Raw genomic sequence first — 6,210 nt, 5'->3', positions numbered from 1 at the left:
GAAGGGAGAATTTTCTTTGGTATATGCTCTGTTCCATCATCCCCCATTCCTGCCTGAGCCCTCAGCCCCAAACCCAAATTCATCCTCATTGTAATTGTTGAGAACCCTAATCACTGCAAGGGGCACCTGGCTGGCTCAGTCAGTGGAGCATGTGACTCGATCTCGGGTTTGTGGGTTCGAGCCCCACGTGGGGTGTAGACATTGCTTAAAAATAAAATATTAAAAAAAAAAAACAACCCCAAACCCTAGTCCCTGCATGACTTTTTGTCCTTCCAGAGGAGTGCAGTCTTCTTTTTTAATTACAGTTAGGCTTATGTCAAAGATTTGTTTTGATTTGGGGTTTACGGGATCCCTGGGTGGCGCAGCAGTTTGGCGCCTGCCTTTGGCCCAGGGCGCGATCCTGGAGACCTGGGATCGAATCCCACATCAGGCTCCCGGTGCATGGAGCCTGCTTCTCCCTCTGCCTGTGTCTCTGCCTCTCTCTCTCTCTCTCTCTCTCTGTGACTATCATAAATAAATAAAAATTAAAAAAAAAAAAAGAATCTTGGATTTGGGGTTTACCTTCCTAACTAGCCACAGGCTTTCTCAGGACATGGTTTCCCAAGCTTCAACCCTTTGTGTGCCACGATTCTTGTCACATTTGCACCATTTTTTACTTACCTAATATTTTTCCCTAAAAAAATAAAAAGTTTTTTCCTAAACCAACTCAATAACTCCCCGCAGGTATATTCATTTCAAAAGGAAACTTAGGGGACTTAAGGGAAACTTAAGGGTGGCTCAGTCAGTTGAGCATCTGCCTTGGCTAAGGTTGTGGTCCCAGGGTCCTGGGATTGAGCCCCACATCAGGCTTCCTGCTCAGTGGGGAGTCTGCTTTTCCTTCTCCCTTTACCCCTCCCCCTGCTCATACTCTCTGTCAAATAAATAGATAAAGTCCTTAAAAACTAATTTAGGGACGCCTGAGTGGCTCAGTGGTTGAACGCCTCCCTTCGGCCCAGGGTGTGATCCTGGAGTCCCCAGATAGACTCCCACATCGGGCTCCCTGCATGGAGCCTGCTTCTCCCTCTGCCTGTGTCTCTGCTTCTCTTTGTGTCTCTCATGAATAATAAATAAAATCTTAAAAAAATAACACTTAAAAAAGTAAAACTATGTAAATGGAAATCAGAATCATGTGTCTTAAATAACGAGGAAAACCCTAAATATGTTTCACGGAAAACACAATGTGACTAGCTTGGCTCTATCCTATAAGGCTCTGAACCCAAGGCTTGCTCTGGAGCTCGCTTGCTTGAGTTTTCTCTCTCTCAAAAGGAGATTATCAGGTGTTATAGATTTACTGAGGCTTTCACCTTGACTTAATTAGGATGGAAACATAATAGAAAAGGAAAGAACCTTCTGGCCACAGGGGTCACTATGTCCAATGTCCCCACACCATCTACAATTATCTTGTTCCATCACTTCCACTTAGGATAATTTGGCCTAAGATTTGGCCAAGATATAATTTGGCCAAGAGATTGGCCTGCTGCAGTATGGAAGACTGTGTCTTCCTTCTTGGCTCAGTGAAGTCTTTTCACCTTTATTTTTCAAAATTAATATGCCCTGGGAAGAAAGCCTTACACCTTTGCTCAGGACACAGTGTCTTGGAGTCACAGACAATCTTTTCTTCACCACTTTCTGCACAATTAGTTACCAAGTTGTGACACTGGATTTCTGCCTTCTCAAATCATCCCAACTACGGCTTCCCTCTGCACCTGTTCTGGTTTAGACTCTAATCACTTCTCTACTGGATTATTTTGACTTAAGCCCCTCTGTCTCTAGTCAGAACCCCCTTCCATCTGTTCCCGATTGCTCCTAGTATTAGTACGTCTTCTATTTTTTTTTTGGATTAAAAAAATGTTATTTATTTGAGAGAGAGAGAGAAAGAGTGACTGAGTGTGAGACAGAGCACACGAGCAGAGGGGAGGGGTCATAAAGGGAGGGGTCAAGGGAGAAGCAGACTCCCCACTGGGCAGGGAGCTGGATGGGAGACTCCATTCCAGGGCCCCAGGATCATGACCTGAGTGGAAGGCAGATTCTTAACCGACTGAGCCATTCAGTTTTCCCCCTTCCCATCTGTTCTCATTCTGTTAATGTGAGCTTCCCTGAACACAAATCAGGTATCACTCTTCCACTTAGAACTCCTCAATGTTCCTCAGTGCCTCCAGCAGAAGGTTCCACTTGCTACCTCTATCTTCCCTATCTCTAGCCCCATTTCCTGTCATCCTCCCACACATAGGTTCCACCCCAGCCACCTTGCTTTGTGTCACGTCATGTACTTTTGTGTATCCAGTCTACTTTGCCTGTAATATCCTCCCCCTTGTCTAGAGGGAAATCTCCGTTGAAAATGGTGCACAATGTGTTTAATGGGATCAAAGCAGATGTACTAATACTAGGAACATTCAGGAAGGCCACTCAGGCTAAAACCATGGCATTTTTCCTAAGAGTTCTCTGGAGATATTGGCATTTTTGCTGGGTTAAGGCATGGCGTTGCCTGAGGGTCATCTGTTAACACAGCCCAGTAGGAAGAGGGGACTACCAGAGGAATGGGACACAGCCACATAGGTCTTGCTGGTTTGGGCTAGGGAAGGTAAAGATTTAGATTATGAGGTGCCACTTTTTATGGAAGGTTTTTGAAAGGTTTGGGTACATGGAGAATGATTGGGAGGATTCTGGTGAGAAGAAAGATGAATTGTTTTGTCCACAGCTTGCTTCCCATAACAAATCTGTGTTGTTCATTTCTGTGTCCCTAGCACCTAGCACAGAGCCTCACACATGGTGGAGACAATAAATACTTGTTAAATGACTTAATAAACATGATATTCTACATTAGTATCTCAAAGCATTGAGATACTATTCTTCTAAATATATTTTTTTAAAGATTTTATTTATTTGAGAGAGCAAGAGAGTGAACAAGCATATGCAGGGGGAGGGGCAGAGGGAGAAACAAACTCCCTGCTGAGCAGGGAACCTGATGCGGGGGGCTTGATCCCAAGACCTTGAGATCACGACCTGAGCTGAAGGCAGACAGACGCTTAACCAAATGAGCCACCTAGGCACCCCTCTTCTAAATAGTTCTATTAATTTTATTTAAAAAATTAAGTTAACTTGACATGTTACAAAAGACAGTTGTACTAAAAATTCACAATCTTTAATACATTTTTCCTTTCTTTATACTCTCATCTAATATTTATGTACATCCGTTAGTTTTTAATTACCCGATGAACACATGTGCATACTTGTAAAGCTTCAAAGCTACAAAAGTATAGAGGGTAAATGTTGCATAAATGTATATCATACTTGATTTTTATATAACTGTAATTATGTGGTTTTATATTTCTATTTTTTCACTTATTTTGTAAATACTTTTCCATATCTATTAAGATTTTATTTATTTGAGAGAGAGAGAGAGAGTGGTGGGAAGGGCTGAGGGAGAGGGACAAACAGACTCTCCACTGAGCTGAGCCCCACACATGGGGCTCTATCATTGGATCCTGAGATCATGCTCCAAGTTGAAGGCAGATGCTTAACTGACTAAGCCACCCAGGTGCCCCCTCCATATCTTTAATAGTCGTTAGTTTTAATGACTGCAAAGATTCTCCAATTTATTTATTTATTTTTAAAGTAATCTCTGCACCCAATGTGGGGCTTGAACTCATGACCCTGAGATCAAGAGTCATGTGTTCTACTGACTGAGCCTGTCAGGTGCCCCATAATGACTGCAAAAGTTGGCAGAGGCGGCCTTGGTGCTGGGTGAGCGGCCCGGACTATACAGCTGCCGCCGAAGGGCCATGGGCCCGCTGGGCCCGGGGCGCCCGCCTAGAGCCAGAATTGAAGCTGCAAGATGCCTGACCAGGACCCTGGGGCTATTAGCCCCCTCCAACAAACGGTGGCCTCAGGAACTGGGGCTGTGGTCACCTCCCTCTTCATGACACCCCTGGACGTGGTGAAAGTACGCCTGCAGTCTCAGCGCCCCTCGACGGCCAGTGAGCTGATGCCTCCCTCCAGACTCTGGAGCCTCCCCTACGCCAAATCGCCCTCCTCTCCGATCCACAGGGAAGTGCCTCCTATACTGCAGTGGTGTTCTGGAACCCCTGTACTTGTGTCCAAATGGTGCCCGCTGTGCCACCTGGTTTCAGGACCCTACCCGCTTCACGGGCACCATGGACGCTTTTGTAAAGATCGTGAGGCACGAGGGACCAGGACCCTGTGGAGTGGCCTCCCAGCCACCTTGGTGATGACTGTGCCGGCCACTGATGACCAACCCAGGACCTTCCTTTGTGGTCGAGCCCTGACTTCTGACCTCTACGCACCCATGGTGGCTGCTGCCCTAGCCCGCTTGGGCACCGTGACTGTGATCGGCCCCTCGGAGCTGGTGCGGACAAAGCTGCAGGCCCAGCATGTGTCCTACCGGGAGCTGGGCTGCGCGCCTGTGTCCGAGCAGCGGTGGCTCAGGGTGGCCGGCGCTCGCTATGGCTGGGCTGGGGCCCCACTGCCCTTCGGGGTGTGCCCTTTTCAGCCCTGTACTGGTTCAACTATGAGCTGGTGAAGAGCTGGTTGAGTGGGCTCAGGCCAAAAGGCAAAAGACCAGACATCCGTGGGCATGAGCTTTGTGGCTGGCGGCATCTCAGGGACGGTGGCGACCATCCTGACTCTACCCTTCGGCGTGGTGAAGACTCAATGCCAGGTCGCGCTGGGGGCGGTGGAGGCTGTGAGAGGGACGCCCCCACGAGCCGAGTCCACCTGGCTGCTGCTGCGGAGGATCAGGGCTGAGTCAGGCACCAGGGGCTCCTTGCAGGCTTTCTCCCAAGGATCATCAAGGCCGTCCCTTCCTGTGCCATCATGATCAGCACGTATGAGTTCCGCAAAAGCTTCTTCCAGCGGCTCAACAGAGAACAGCCTCTGGGCCCTTAGAAGGAGATGGGACAAGGACTCCATCTTTTCCATGGATGGGACGGGTGGTGGGCGGAAGGAGACTGAGCCAAGTGCCTTGTCTTCAGCACTGAGGAAATGGGCCTCATTTCCCTTCCCCCTCAACTCTGAGCCCCAGGGGTAGGGGGCTCCCCCTCTAGGCCTGCTCAGGCCCCCCCAAAACAGCTTTCTTCCTGCCATTTTTCATTCCCAAGCCCCAAGGATAATCACTATTCCACCACCTCCCCCACCCCAAGTTGAAGACCAAATCTAACTGACCCCTCCCTTCCCACTGTTTTCCTGTGTGTTTGCTGTAGCTGGGTCTGCTCCCAGGAGCCACAAAGCCCTGGGCCTGGTGTAGTCTGCACCCATCCCAGTTAATTCCTGGAATCTAAATATGATGAACTTCTTTCCAGTAAAAAAAAAAAAAAAGACTGCAAAAGTTCTAATAATTTTATGTCATACTAATTTATTCCCTTATAATTGTATGCTTTTCCATTTTTAACTGTTGTGTAATGTTCCTCTAAATAGAATATGTATATGTATATATTTTTTCTTCTTTGAATTATTTTCTTGGACTATATTTAATTGTAATGACCTCTTTGCAGAAATAAACAGAAATTCTAAATTTACTGTTCTGTGGAATTTTTTGTTTTGCAGAAATAGCCTGTGGCCTAAAAATTTCTGAGAATAAGTGGTTGATATCTATAATAAGTCAGCAAAAGTTTAATGTCTTTACAGTGATTAAAAGTTATATTAAATGCATTTTTGCCTTTCAGAGTTTACAATTTGAGTGGGGAGGCTAATCAATTTGCCCTTGGAAAGATAATGTATGTCAGCAAAAGAATTCCAAATAAAAAAAATGCAGCAAAAGGTGATAAAATGTATACTGATTATACATTAAGCAATGTGATAAATGTTTTATCTTGATTTTATTTAATTTTCAAAAGGGTCCTATGAGAGCTCCATTTTGCAGATGAGGTTTATGTTTTCAGAGAGGTTCTGTAACTTGCCCAATGTTGTACAGGTAGCAGAGTGTTGGAGATAAACTGTAGGCTCCAGCGCCCATGGTCTTACCCATTCCCTACGGGAATTCAGACCACTTGTGGGGAGGATGGATCTGAGAGGCTTCTCAATGTCAAGCATCTCTTAATTGAGGGTTCTTGTTTTACAACCTATATTTGAAAGGAGCTTAAGAAAATTAAAAAGAAAACTGGATGCAACCTCATCAATGTGAGGGTTTTTCTTTTTTGTTTTTTTTGTGGGTTT

The 6,210-nt window shown here is 46.0% G+C and overlaps 1 pseudogene; it reads left to right on the top strand.

The window, feature by feature from the left end:
* The first annotated feature begins 550 nt into the window (after nt 1-550).
* On the top strand, nt 551-5,569 carry LOC112677712 (probable mitochondrial glutathione transporter SLC25A39; annotated as a pseudogene).
* Nucleotides 5,570-6,210: the final 641 nt, after the last annotated feature.

The sequence above is a fragment of the Canis lupus genome, chromosome 9, assembly GCF_003254725.2.
Source record: "Canis lupus dingo isolate Sandy chromosome 9, ASM325472v2, whole genome shotgun sequence".
NCBI classification, from domain to species: Eukaryota; Metazoa; Chordata; class Mammalia; order Carnivora; family Canidae; genus Canis; species Canis lupus.
This window is presented reverse-complemented; position numbering and strand designations above follow the sequence as displayed.